Source organism: Nilaparvata lugens, chromosome 5 (assembly GCF_014356525.2).
Source record: "Nilaparvata lugens isolate BPH chromosome 5, ASM1435652v1, whole genome shotgun sequence".
Lineage (NCBI taxonomy): Eukaryota > Metazoa > Arthropoda > Insecta > Hemiptera > Delphacidae > Nilaparvata > Nilaparvata lugens.
Genome location: NC_052508.1, coordinates 69,801,596 through 69,816,388, shown reverse-complemented (window position 1 = coordinate 69,816,388; position 14,793 = coordinate 69,801,596).

Below are 14,793 nucleotides of genomic sequence, written 5' to 3'. Positions count from 1 at the left end.
CGACGTTCATCCGTCATCTGACAACGATTTTGTTGATCGAATGTCGTTTCCGACACAAATTTACTCAGCGTTAACACCTCGAGTTATCACCAAGTTACACTCCCACAGAGCCTGACCTTACTGACCTCTATAGTGAGGTCCAAGTTTTAATGGCAGTGTACGATTGACAATACTGTTGCTGTCCTTTTCTATCATACAACAAAACACATAGCGCTATCTCTCTCTAGCATTGCAATGTTGTCTGTTTGCCAGAATATTTCATTTTTACTTTTTACAGTTACTGTACAAAAGTAAACAAAAAATTCTCAGCCGACATTTTTTTCTTCATTCTATCAAAATACTTGTGTACGCAAGTCGTGTAATTGATTTAAAATGTATTTTTGAAACAATGAAATAATTTTTAGATATTACCGTTTATATTGTTTATATATTGAGAACTGTAAAACTATTTTTAGATTCAACGATGATATAATTATATCACCATTATTCCTACAAAAGGATAAATACAAAAGATAGCTACCCGATATAAAGATAGCCATCACAAAATTCGAAATAGGAATTTAAGAAGATGAGAGTATGAGAAACACAAATTGAAATACCTGAAATGACATTTTAAAAGTTGATAACTAACCATCCTAGACTTCATCTACGCTTCAGTTAGCCTACACGTATAGGTTAGACCTACTCGTACCGGTATAAAATAATATTGAAAGGCTATTTCAGAATTATTTCCATTGATATTACTTATTTAAAATAGGATTTATGTTTTTCTATTATTTTTAAAAGAAATTGGAATAGAATACTTACCAAATAACTCAATTTCTGTTGTTTTGAAATTCAGATTATTGCATCACAGCTTTTTAAATTAGCCGCCATTCCAGGTTTGTATAATAATAAAAATCTAATCTCAGTTATGAAAGCAAATTTTTGAATCAAATTATGAATAATATATTTTCTTGATTAATTTGACATCAAATTGATTATTTTATCAAGGAAATGATAATTATTATTAGATCAAATTCAATGGGATGAATTGAGTAACAGCTGTGTACACTCAGTGGCAAAATGGAGAGACTTGGCAACGTTTTTCTCATATCCTTCTTCACTGCCATTATAACGTGGACCTCACTATAGTCAGTTCTGTATGAGAAGCTTTATTTGAATGTGTAAACTCTTTGAATGTGAGTTGGGAATCATTTGTTCCCAGTGAGTTGGGAATCATTTATTTACAATTACTGGATTACTGCATTACCAAAAGTTGAAGCCCTTAACCCCTCAACCCCTAACTCTATTACTGATAACCTTGATTCAGTAATGATAATGACATGTTTCTGTTCGGCTTGAAAATTTGCAAAACCAGCACGAAACGGACGTGGCTACACCAAAGAATGTGAGTGTTTTTCCCCTTTAGAGTTATGAAATACTATAGTAATAATCCTATACTATTGAACGAGCAACTCCTGTTTATATGTTAAGATGTTAAGATGTTCAGGTTGTTAGATGTTTAGATGTTTAGATGTTTATATGTTTGTGTTGCACCGGATCTCGAAAACGGCTCTAACGGATTCTCACGAAATTCAGAACATAGTAGGTTTATAATATAAAGATTCGATTGCACTAGGTCTCATCCCTGGAAAAACTCGCTGAAGGACATTAGAATGATAATTATTATTCATCCTTGGGAAAACAGCTGATAATAATTATTTTGCCGTCTGTTGGTGTTGGAAGTGAGAAAGCGAGTTCATGTGCGTGGGACTGTGTCAAAATTATGACTCAGCTGTTGAACTTTTGTAATCATTCAATCAGGTACTTAGTGCCGGTTGCAAAAAAGCCGGGTTATTATCAATCATGATTAATTCCAGTAGATTCATCTTTTTGAAATGGTCTTCTCTGATTTGGTTCACGTGAAGTTGATCAGGATTAAAATTTAACCGGCTTTTGTGCAACTGGGCCTTTGTGAGGGAAATTTTTGCATTCCTCCGGGAATTTATCTCAATTTACTGTGATTAGATAGAACATTTCTGTATGAATGTTATTATAATTTCTTCTTTCGTAATAAATTTTGTATGCTCTTGTATTCCAGAGCGAAGCTCGGTCCCCGATATTAATAATAATGACGATTCAATGAGTGACCACTAAGCCACAATTGTGTCAAGTATGTGTGATCCAACGTAGAAGACATTCTAGTAAGAGGCTTTGGACGAAAAACCGCTGTTTGACAGCAGCATCCACCATAGAATAAACTACGAATAACAATAAATACACTACTGGAAAATTACAAATTATAGTCATACAGGAATAATTGAACCCCATGACTTGACGAGCATGTGTTTAGGTCTATACACATTTTCAACACACTTGTCCTGTGGTTGGGGGCCACCCTGATGTATAGTGAGGTCCACGTTATAATGGCAGTGGATAAAGATAGAAGAATAGCGATGCCGATTCTCTGCATTAATTAATTATATTTCTACACTGTCAAAAACATAATTGGACCTATAAAAGGATAGTACCACCGGCTTTGTCGAATGATAGACAAGGATAGCAAAACCAAAGTTGATCAAATACTGCCATTATAACGTGGACCTCACTATAGTTTAGACACTGTGTTTCAACGTTTATCTCTAACTGACTTCGAGAGTATCAAAACTATTCAAGAGTTATCAATTTATTATGAAGTGTTTCGTCATGGAAAACAGCATCAATGGGAGAGAGCTTTCATTGGAAGTAGTTTACAAGGAAATTGATTGAGTAATATTATCATCTGTTTTCCTAATATTGTTCCCCATGGGCACGGAGTAAAGAACACTCATTGTTATTGACCGAGCGAAGTGAGGTCTAAGATTCAAGTCGACGTTTTGGCATTTCTCTTAATGTTTATATGTTTATATGTTGCGCATTTACGGCGAAACGCGGTAATAGATTTTCATGAAATTTGACAGGTATGTTCCTTTTTAAATTGTGGGTCGACGTATAGACAAGTTTTTTGGAAATTTTGCATTTCAAGGATAATATAAAAGGAAAAAGGAGCCTCCTTCATACGCCAATATTAGAGTAAAAATCAGACTATAGAATTATTCATCATAAATCAGCTGTCTAGTGGACTATAATACACACAAAATGAAAACACATCTAGAAAATTGTATCTTTCCATCAACGTTGTAGACAGTTGCAGCCAGACCTGATAACAGCGCTCACACTCACATTCCGGAACGACACGTCACGGTACGATAGGACAGAAAACTCCATGTTTATTAAGATTTTTTCTAGACATTCTAAATTGATAAATTATTCATTTATTTTTGAAAAAAAAATAACAACAGGTCAATGTAACTTACTGTGCGCGAGGTCTACTGTTCACAGAACTACTAGTGTATTCTGTGCCCATGGGTGAAATACGTCAGGGGGAGAGAACTTGTATTAGAGATAGGCCACTTATCTATAATTATAGATTCTTCTATAAAGAAGATTAGGAAGACTACACTTTTGTAGAACATTTCTATACTTTGTAGAACATTTCTATACTTTGTAGAACATTTCTACATTTTGTAGAACATTTCTACACTTTGTAGAACATTTATTGTGAAACTTGCAGTGGTTGGCAACCGCATATACAAACTTTGGAATAAAAGTTCGAAATGGATTTGTTTTGAGAATGAAAGGATAGTTTCTCAGTTATCATGTCATCAGGAAATGACAGAGATTTTACGAGACACTACTTGTCTCCAACTGCAAGAAGAGTAGTCTAACTTTATAAAGCTTTATAAAGTGGCATATGGAGACGCGACGCGACGTGACACGACGTGACTTGGGTCTGCTAGATGAGTTAATATATCATATTATATTATAATGTTCACTTAGGGACAACGAAGGTAGCACATGTGAACATGATCGTATCATATTAACTCATCTATCAGACCCAGTCACGTGTCATGTCGCGTCGCCTCTCAATATGCGAATAGCCTGATTGGAGTAGAAATAGAATCTTGATAAATGTGCTTTTATATGCACATAGAAATAACAATCTTGAAACCAAGAGTTGAAAAACAGTTCGATGTTAATAAAATTCAGCTGCTTCCAACCATTGTATAAATAATACAAGTGGACAACTACTGTTCTTCCATACTCATCTTGTGAAGCTACTAGCTTCCTTGATATAATAAAATTGTTCTTGACTACTCACTACTCATGATTACATGCGCAGATTTCGAGCCATCATTGTTGTACTAAATATAACCTGTTAAACAAGCACATTTGCTGATGAACGTATTTTGTTGGTTCGTTTAGCTTACCAAACTCATACCAGTAAATTAAACTGAGTACTATCCCCGCGGTCCAGTGTAGTCAGGCGATTAACTCAGCTTGTTTGCACAGCTTGATTCCAAATTGCATACAAATACCCCGGGGGGAGTGATTTCGTAATTTTATAAATAGAAATTCACAGAGAGTCAGAGAGAGAGAGAGAGAGAGAGAGAGAGAGAGAGAGAGAGAGAGAGAGAGAGAGAGAGAGAGGGAGAGAGAGCTTGGATTGAGGTAATATTCTTTTTTCAATTCATAGTGAGAGTTTCAAATAATCCACAGAATCAAGTCGAGCAAAGACGGCAACGGAACGATTTAAAGATGCAGTAGTCTAGATTCGGTGAAATGCTAATTCCTACCAGAGTTACTATAGTATACTCATTCTATAGTATTCACTCTTCTTTCAATATAAAAAAGTAGGACTAGACATAGGGCTAAATAGGGCAATTGATTATTAAAACACAATGAATCAATTATTATAAAAAGTACCCTTTATTTTTTTGCAACACTAGTTTTAACTCTTCAAGAGCCATTTTCAAATGAATTACATTGTTTGGTAATTTGCTTTTGTGTTTCATTCTATATGTCTATAGTATACTGATTTATTTAACGAAAAAACACACAGATCGGGAGAAGAGAAGTATGGATACCTTGAACTATTCCTCTCTCAAATTTGGATAACATTGAAAAGTCTGAAATAGTATTAAGTCTTTTAGGTACTAACTTTCACAAAATTTTCTGTTCCAGAAAATGTATTTGTGTTCTATTCTATATTACTATATTATACTGATTTATTTTTACAAAAAAAAACACAGATCGAGAAAGGAAAACTATGGATACCTTGTACTATTCTTCTCCCAGATTTGGATAACATTAAAAAGTCCGAAAAAGGGTTATGTCTTTTAGCTACTAACTTTTAAAAAAATTTCAGTTCAGAAAAATTTATTTTATAATATTATTCATATGTTATGTGATGTTGATGCATACCATATTTGTATGTTAGTTACATTTTTGATATTCCTAACAATGTTTATTGAATATTTTGTCATCAAACTTTTACCCCTTGTGTTGAATGATTTTCGTTAATTTATTATCATGCAGATAAGCTATGGGCTCACTTGAGAAACTCTGATTACCATTCCAAGGAAATGGAAAAAAATGGTCAATCAATCAAATCAAACGAATATAGAAGATTGATACTAGATAAAATATCAAATTACCTAGAACTATTTAAAATCCTCAGTTGTTCATCAAGCTCCATTTCTTTTATTTCAAATCTACAGATGAAAATAACTGAAATATTGCATTTATTCAAATAATGCTAATGAATTAATACTTATTCTGAAACGAAAATCCAAATGAAATGCTGTAAATCACCCCGAAGACTTCCGGGAGAAATGATTTCTGAATAGTAGCGCTCATCGCGATTTTCCATCTAGCTGTTTACCCTGTTGTCAATATCTTCGGGGTGATTTACAGCATATAAGTTAATTTGGATTTTCGTTCCATAATAATTAATAATTCAAAACTTCTGGGAATTGAACAATCTGAATGGGTTTTTTGTATGATATGAGATGAGGATAAATGTATTATTCTAGTCGATTGAAAACATTTGAATCGCATAAGCAGAGTACCCTTTCATGTAAAGAAAGAAAGACCTTCAATTTAGTCTTCTACCAATATAAAAGGCTGTACCAATGGGTATTACCTCCACCAACATCATTCTTATCAAATCAAGGCAAAATAGAATAGCTTATTGTCTTTAACTGGGTAGGCTATTATAAAAATCTCAAAAAAAAACATAATAATGGGTATTGATGTTCTTTTATTCTCGCAAAAGCATTCCATCATTTACATGACGGATTCAAAAATGATAATGCAATTTTTATTACTGGTGGCAACAGTTTGCTCCAAATTCAATGCCAATTATTGCCGAGGAAATCATATTGAAAAAACATTTAATAGTTGTAAAAACGACATCCAGTATGTCCTTATTGCATTCTTCCTCTTCATCCTCATCATAACTTGAAAACTCATCTTCAGTAGTTGTTGAACTTGTTGTTGTTGTTGTTGTTGTTGTGGAAGTTGTTGTTGATGTTCTTGTCTAGATCTTTCCAATTACTGTCCGATTGACCGCTTCTCTTTTCATGAGAGTCGAAATTGGGTTGGATATTATGTGGAAACAAGGAGGGTAGATCATCACTCTTCACTCTCGACACCTCTCTCTCATTCTCCTCATTGATAATGAAATCCTGGTTATTCCCTTTGGAGATTCCAGCTTCTATGAGCTCAATTTTTTCCCCTTCAACTTCAATCTCCCCACTGCTGTCATAATGAGGAATATCGGAGAAATGTTCTCCATTCAAACTTTCCAGATCACCAGATCCCATACTACTGGAAATCGCCAGTCCATTTTTGTCATCTAGTACAGAACTGCTTCCCAACTTGGAACATTCACAGTTGAGATGTTCTGAGTTGTCTGAGTTTATCTCTCCCTGGATCTCTTTGGGTTGCAGATTATTGTCTCCATACTGATCGTCCAAAGAATTGAGAAGCTCATTCATTGTGTTTTCAAGTTTACCAAGAAAACCTGATCCAGATTTTACAGCTGCTAGTTTTGAAAGCTCGTCCTCATTATAAGAGTTAAACGTTGGCTTGGCGGTTGACCCTTTCTTCTCAAGTCTTAGTAGATTATTGGGATAATCGTCGATTGGTTGATTTGATATTCTATCGCTTCCAGAATCATTTTCGGTGGATATTGTATCATTCTGGTCCATTTCGAAATCTGGTGAAGTTTCGAATTTTCCAGAAGTAATTTGGTTATTGTATACTAAATCATTCTCATAATTTCTCTTACCATCCGTGATATCCTCTTCCAGTTTGATATCGTTGTGTGGGCGGGAAATATAATCCGAGATTTGTTTGTTTATATCATTTCTCATGTGCTTCGGTTGCTTCAATGAGGTACAAAGTTTATTGTTACGACAAAACTCACTGACTAAAAACTGGATACAAGTCACGCTACGTGTGTCTGCCATCAGTTCGTTGAAAAACACAAAACTTGAAAGGTGAGCCAACTTGAAATGGTCGTCTAGAAGCTCCGATCGCAAATTGTCTAGAATTTTTTCCATTTCTTCAGAATCGAAATTGCTCTCCACGTATATCTTAACCAAACGTTTCACTAGGCCAAGCATCTTCGTAGGACATTTTTGCATGGCTATTTCACTTTCAAGCACATCCATATTGAATACATTACTGGGAGTGGATTGTTTCAAATCTTCTGTGGTTGCCTCATCATGTTCAATTTTTTTCAAACCGCCAACCAAGTCAAGTGGAGAAACATTGACAACTTCACGTTTCCTGCGTCCCACTGGCATATCGAATGGAAGTTTTATTTCTGGAAGTTTGACAGGGAAATCAAAATCAGGACTTGGTGTCCTGTGAGTTGTGTGCGAGAAAATATCAGGAATGAATGACGGAAGATTAAAAGATTGTGGATCCCTCCTCTGACGAGTTGAATCTTCAATGAAATTTGAAATTATCTTTGACGATTCAAGAACTGTTTCCACAACAGAATTGCCAACTCCAGCAATATTATCAGTACCTTTCTCTTGTACAGTTACAAGTGAAGAAGTGAACTTTGGGAAGAGTATTTTAAAAAATTCTCCGCTCTGAAACGATTTGTAGAAATTGTTCTCAACAGCTAGATTCATTCCATATCTGATTCTGAAAGGATATATGGGTCTCATCTTATCTAAATTTCTAGTGATGGGTAGCCTATGGTTACCAGAATTGTCAATCCCATGAGCCTCCAAATTATTTGTAGAAAGAAATATTTTTTTTGCAGTTCCTTTGTTGGTTGAAACTTGAAATTCGACTGCATTATTGCATTGCTCACTTTCATCCTTGAATACCTCATCAAACACTTGTCTTGCAATAGTATTGGAATTTCCATTTTCTCCCAGTATTTCTTCAACTCCTGTAACTGAAAAAAAAACAAAATTTAAAAGAAGTGGTTTTGAACAAATATAGTGGTATTGACAACATCGATGACTTATTCTATTTATTATGGAGAAGTACAACGTACAATATCTCAAACCATACAATCAAATTAATTAACAAAATAGGAAGTTGAAGTTGAAGTTAATGAGACTTAGAATGAAATAATGAAGATTCCATTGAATTTATTACTTTTGCTCGGTTTTTGATCTACATCTCATCTGATCTCTGACGGACCATTGCATCTATAGATTTCATAAAGATTTGATGGCCCATAAAATTCAATAAGTGTCCTAGAATCCGGACCTTATGAGGTTAAATGATTCTAGCTTCCACAGAAATTTGGAATCTACCTTGTAAATGTATTGGTGTACAGTGGTATAAAAAGAGCAGTTCGTTGATAGTTAATGAGTATCTGTTAAATAGAAAATAGAATAACAGAGGTATTATGGAAAGAGGACGAAAAAGTGTACATTGTTCAGAAATAGAAGGTCAGCTATCATTGTATATGCTTCAATGTAAATGAAGAACAAGATTACATCATCAATGTGAAAAGAACTGAAATTTATTTCCAATAAAGAATATATTTGACCCATAATTTACTAGTAGTTCTGTGAACAGTAGACCTCACGCAGTATTCTCATCCACAAGTACCTGATTGGAACTATAGATCTTATGGAAATACAGCAATAGGCTGGCTTTTCCACACATCTGTGTAATCACTTGTCAGCTGATTAATGATGAATGATTCTATAGTCTGATTTTTACTCTAATATTGGCGTATGAAGGAGGCTCCTTTTTCGTTTTATATTATGCTTGAAATGCAAAATTTCCAAAAAACCTTGTATATACGTCGACGCGCAATTAAAAAAGGAACATACCTGTCAAGTTTCATGAAAATCTATAACCGCGTTTCGCCGTAAATGCGCAACATATAAACATTCAAACATTTAAACATTAAGAGAAATGCCAAACCGACGACTTGAATCTTAGACCTCACTTCGCTCGGTCAATTAAGAATCGAAATACCGGTTTCACTTGTTACACCATCTCTGTTAAACTTAAACTACAGTGAACAGCAGAAATATTCATACTAACAGCCGAGCACTGTTATTGGCGGAAGCCACGACCTTTCAAGGTGAACGTCTCTCTTTCGCCTAGACAAGCCCCTCCCCAATTAGCGGTTCATACATTGTCTAGGCCAATGAGAGACGTTTACCTCGATGGATTACGGTTTCTATTAATAACAGTGCTCGGCCATTAGTATAAAATTCTGCTGCTCTTTATTTCAGTTTCAGTTTACCAGAGATTGATAATGGTTCATAAAAACAAATATGAAATATGAATACTTCACTTGAATGGGCTACTTTTTACAAATTAATAAAAACAATATGAAAACTTGTAGTACCCTTTATTATTTGAAATATTACAACGACTAGTTTCGATCATATCTTAGGTAATTTTCAAGTTGATACTAGTCGTAATATTTTTTATAATAAAGGGTGCTACAAGTTTTCATATTGTTTTTATTAATTTGTAAAAAAGGAGCCCATTCAAGTGAAGTATTTTATTGATAATGGTGTAACAAGCGAAACTGGTATTTTGATTAATAATAAAGCTGTTTATGTTTATTTCATTCTATGAGTTTCATCTTAGTTTATTATCAGAGCCTATTGGTCTAACAACAAAACATTTCAGAAATAGTAACTGCGAACCTTTGATGCTTAATTTAATAATGATAGTTTTGGTGTAAATTACTGATATTTTGTTGCATACCTGATGGATTGCTCTGGAACGAATATTCGTCATCAATTCTCACAATACTCAATGAAAAACATGATGCGGAAAGCTGGAAAAATTAGAAAAACATTTTAGTTGAAAAAACAATTGAAATTCAGAAGTATTTTAATAATATTACTATTTTGGGAATTTGAGGAGTTGATGTTGGTGTTTGAAAAATGCTGTACATATATTCTTATATATTTATTTTGAGAGAAATAATGTCATGCTAGTAAAAATAATACTGAATTCATAAAAATAATTTGCATGAACTCTCAAAGGAGTCTAACCATGTTAATAAAAGAGAAAACATGATAATAATCATGATCAATGATTCGACCTTAATCACTACCTCCGTAAACAAAGCCGAAGTGCATTCTGGTGACGTTAGCACAGGTAGGGCTTCTACACCAATAAAAATTCGTTGATTTCAGCTGATCTATATCAGCTAGTGTTTTTATTGGTGTAGGATTTCTTCCTGTGCTGACGTCACAGGGATACACTACGGCTTTGTTTATGAAGGTAGTGCCTTGACATCATCTTTAATATTGCGAAACATGAGATAAATTAAAGCATTACAGAATATTGCTAACAGTCATGGATATTAAAAATTTCACAATACGGATAGTAATTATGATAGTGAATCTATACAAATAGATTTGTATATAGTCTATTCATTATATAACTCAACTAAAAGTTATTTTTGGTTATTCTTAGTAAATTGAATAACTTTCTAAGGAATTTATATATTAAAAAAGTTTTTGTTTTAATAGATCAACAATACCATGAAGAATCTATCCTTCAACTCTCATGGATTTATCTCTTACCGAATTTGAAATGTTCTGTCCCAAAAATTTTAACTTTAGAAGCTCATATCTCAAAAAGTAATGATCGGAAAAAATGTTTTTCTGAGAAAACTTTCTCATTTTGATAGCTTGATGATATACAAATTGAAAAACTTTGAAAAATATGACCAGTAGAAAGTTTATTTTTGGCCTTTGCACAGCCTTAAGAAATTTGAAGGATCACTATTGATACGGACTGTATCGGAGTGTGTAGAATATGATAATCATATTTATCTGTATCATTAGACTCTATCTTATCTGTGTTATTATTGAGATTTTATTTAACTTCGAATATCAAGAGGTTAATATAAGCAAAGGTTGAAGTCAAAATGTTTTCTTGTTTCTTCTCCGGAGTCTGCACATGCAAACATACTGGAAACATACTGATTCTGTTATAGCCTAACTGAAAACTCAAAACAATAGATGCATTTTATTGATTGATTTCTATGAATAAATAGCTCGAAATAGATTACTTATTTGAAGAATTTGATTATATTATCTGTGTTATTATTGAGATTTTATTCAACTTCGAATATCAAGAGGTAAATAAGCAAAGGGTAAAGTCAAAATGTTTTCTTGTTTCTTCTTCGGAGTCTGCACATGCAAACATACTGTTATAACTGAAAACTCAAAACAATAGTGATTTCTATGAATAAATAGCTCGAAATAAATTATTTACTAGAATGCTTGAACATACTGTACCTGTGACCAGATGTATAACAAATACAGCAGCATAGTAACGAGATTTTGTAGTAATCCTTTCGCTTCGTACGGCAATGTATTACTGAGAATATTATTCATCATCATTATATTCAAGTTAGCAGGAAACAACAATATCATGTCATGTTCGTGAAAAGTAATTTATCTTCCAATCTTGAATGCGCTCATGCGTGCCATGATTCATTGATAAACTGGAAGGATGAACATTATTTTTATGAACAAAGCGCAGATTTTCTAACACGTGGAAAATTTTCCCGGAACATCAGATGAGCTTCAAAAAAGCATTGTGAAAAATGAAAATTTTTGTAATTGTCATTGATGAAAATAATATTGCTCGAATGATAAAGAATGTACCTCTATTTCCAAATAATGCCTGTTATTATAGGCATGCAGTATGTAGCTGAACAATATCATACAGTAAAGTTGAAAGTAAAATGACTCAACTTTAAAATTGACATGACAAGTATTCGTACCCATCTAATAGAAGGTCACTGGATGCATTAAAACAATAATTAAAAAAGATATCTAGATTATTTGTCTCTGATAATACTCTGTCGATTTCAACAGAGAATGTGGAAACAATCTACATAATCTTCTGACATTGAAAGTTTTATCTACGATATCTGAGCATACATCAAAGTCTGGTATCAATATAAAGGTGCGTACAGATTTACACGCCGCGAACATGAGCAATTCACTTTTAATCAGCTGATGCCAAGCTTTTTATATCTGTATCTTACCGTTTCTGTAAAAATACAGATATAGTCAGCTGATTAAAATTGAATTGCTCATGTTCCCGGCGCGTATATCTGTACGCACCTTCAGATACCATTTACACATGAAATCTGTGATCTATAAAGATGTCCATGTTAAAATGGCAGTATTCAATTATCATTATTGTTTTTATCCTTGTCTATCATACGACAAAGCAGATATCGATATCCTTTCTTTTCAGCTCTGCAATACTACCAGATCGCTATTTAACAATGTATAAATATAATTAATCAACGAAATATTTAATCTGAATCATGGAAGTTTATCATTAAACAAATATTTTTATTGACAAATGGGATAAAATTGATTATTTCAAGCAAGAATGAACAGTTGATAATATTATATCAGATATACCGGCATTGCCTATCCTTTATGTAGGAGGCAGTGGCAAGGCCGAGAATCGGCAAAGTTTTTCCATGATTCTCCACTGGACCTTACTATAGTATATTGAGGTCCAACTTATAATGACAGTATGAAAAATAGCTGAACAACGTTGCCGATCCTCTGTCTTGTCAATGCTATCTATAGACGGTAGATGATACAGGTTTATTGATGTAATATTAACTGTTCATTCTCGTTTAAAATAATAAATTATATTTTATCAATTAAGAAATTATATTTCTCAATAATTTCATAATGCATCTAAATAATTGAGATTGAATATTTTGTTAATTGATGAATAAGTCTACATTGTTAAAAGACGATCTTGCTACAGAGCAAAGCGAGAAAGAGATAGCGCTATCCGCTTTGTTGAATGATAGACAAGGACCGATAGATCAAACACTGCCATTATAGTGGCCTCACTATAGGAGCTGAGTAGTTGACTTGCCTGACTCACTAGCAGCGTGTGAACTAATTTAGACATAAAATAATATTTCAAATTAATTCTCAATGGTTATTGAGAGGACAAATTTTCAAAAACTCCTCTTTAGTCCTCCGTTAAGATATAAATTCTTTCCTCATTCTTTGCAATATTTTGAATAAGATTAAACATTCACAGTGGATGAAACAGACAGGAGGGATATTATTACTCTCTTTGAAAATTCAAACTTCCTTTGAGAGCGCAATACAAGAATTGATCCTCTAGAGGACGATATTCAAATCACGTATGCCATTTAAGTAATTCTATCCATCTCGAGACAAAGTTGAATCGGCCCTATTTGAATACAGCAAATTATCAATATTCTTCAGTGAGACGAGAATCTCCTCTGCTCAAACGAATTGTGAAAGCACTTTTCATTAAACTTATTTGATTTAGAAGGGAACATCTTAATACTTCATTTTGGATAATCACTTATTGTAGCCGGTGCACTCTTGAAGCGGCTTTAGCAATCCTATCGTACACCTTCCACTCCATTTTGCATGCAACGTTTTACAAACGATGCCATGAATATTGATTCATGATAAATAGACTCGATTTTCATGCATATTAAGAGGTGAAGTTCACTTTCTAGAAGGGTTTAAAAATGAATGTCGAAGTTCGCTTTTTATCTGCAGAGTTCTCATCTCCGACATATTCTTTCAAATCAAATTTTAAATTGATCATAGTTTCATAAGTTTCTCCAGTTTTGTTCTCCATGATTATCAACAATGATTAGTTTATTTATTCAAATATAATATCAGGTATGTATAAGTACTTATGCAATACAAAGAAAATATTCCGTTTCTTGTTTTATACTTCTCTATTAATGCCAAGCAGAAGGTGTGACATAACTGGAAATTGAGAAGAAAATCAGAGCGAAGCATAAATAGAAGTATACTTCCCATGTATAAATCCATTCATTTAAATAGGAATATAATATTCAATAATGAAAATCCATTTCTTTATTCAATTGATAATAAGTGTACTTTTATGTACACATGTATAAATATCCATTCATATAAATAAGAATATAATATCTAATAGTGGAAATCCATTTCTTCAATCAATTCTCTTCAAAGTATCCTTCATTTTTTTTATATATGTTACAGTATATAAAATTATACTGCTCTGTTCTCTGAATAAGAAGTCCCACTATTACTTGTACTATCGCATTCAAATTAATCATAAGAGAATAACAGTGATAAGCTTTTATGTTGTTCCCTCTATTCTAAGTTAAATGGGTTTATCATAAATGCCATTGATGTTGAAGAATACAAAAGTATAAATGACATAACCTGATTATAACTTTGATTGTCCCATGGCAATAAAATGTTATCCATTTCTAAAAGAAGAATACTCATTTTTATAAGACTATAATAATTTTTCAATCTATGGTTTCATTAATTTATTGAAGTTTTAGCTATTTCAATAGTTTTTTATCAATAGGCTAATGGTAAATCAGTTGCAGTTTCTCTAATTATTGTTCTTATATTCAATTCTATGCTTCAATCCTTC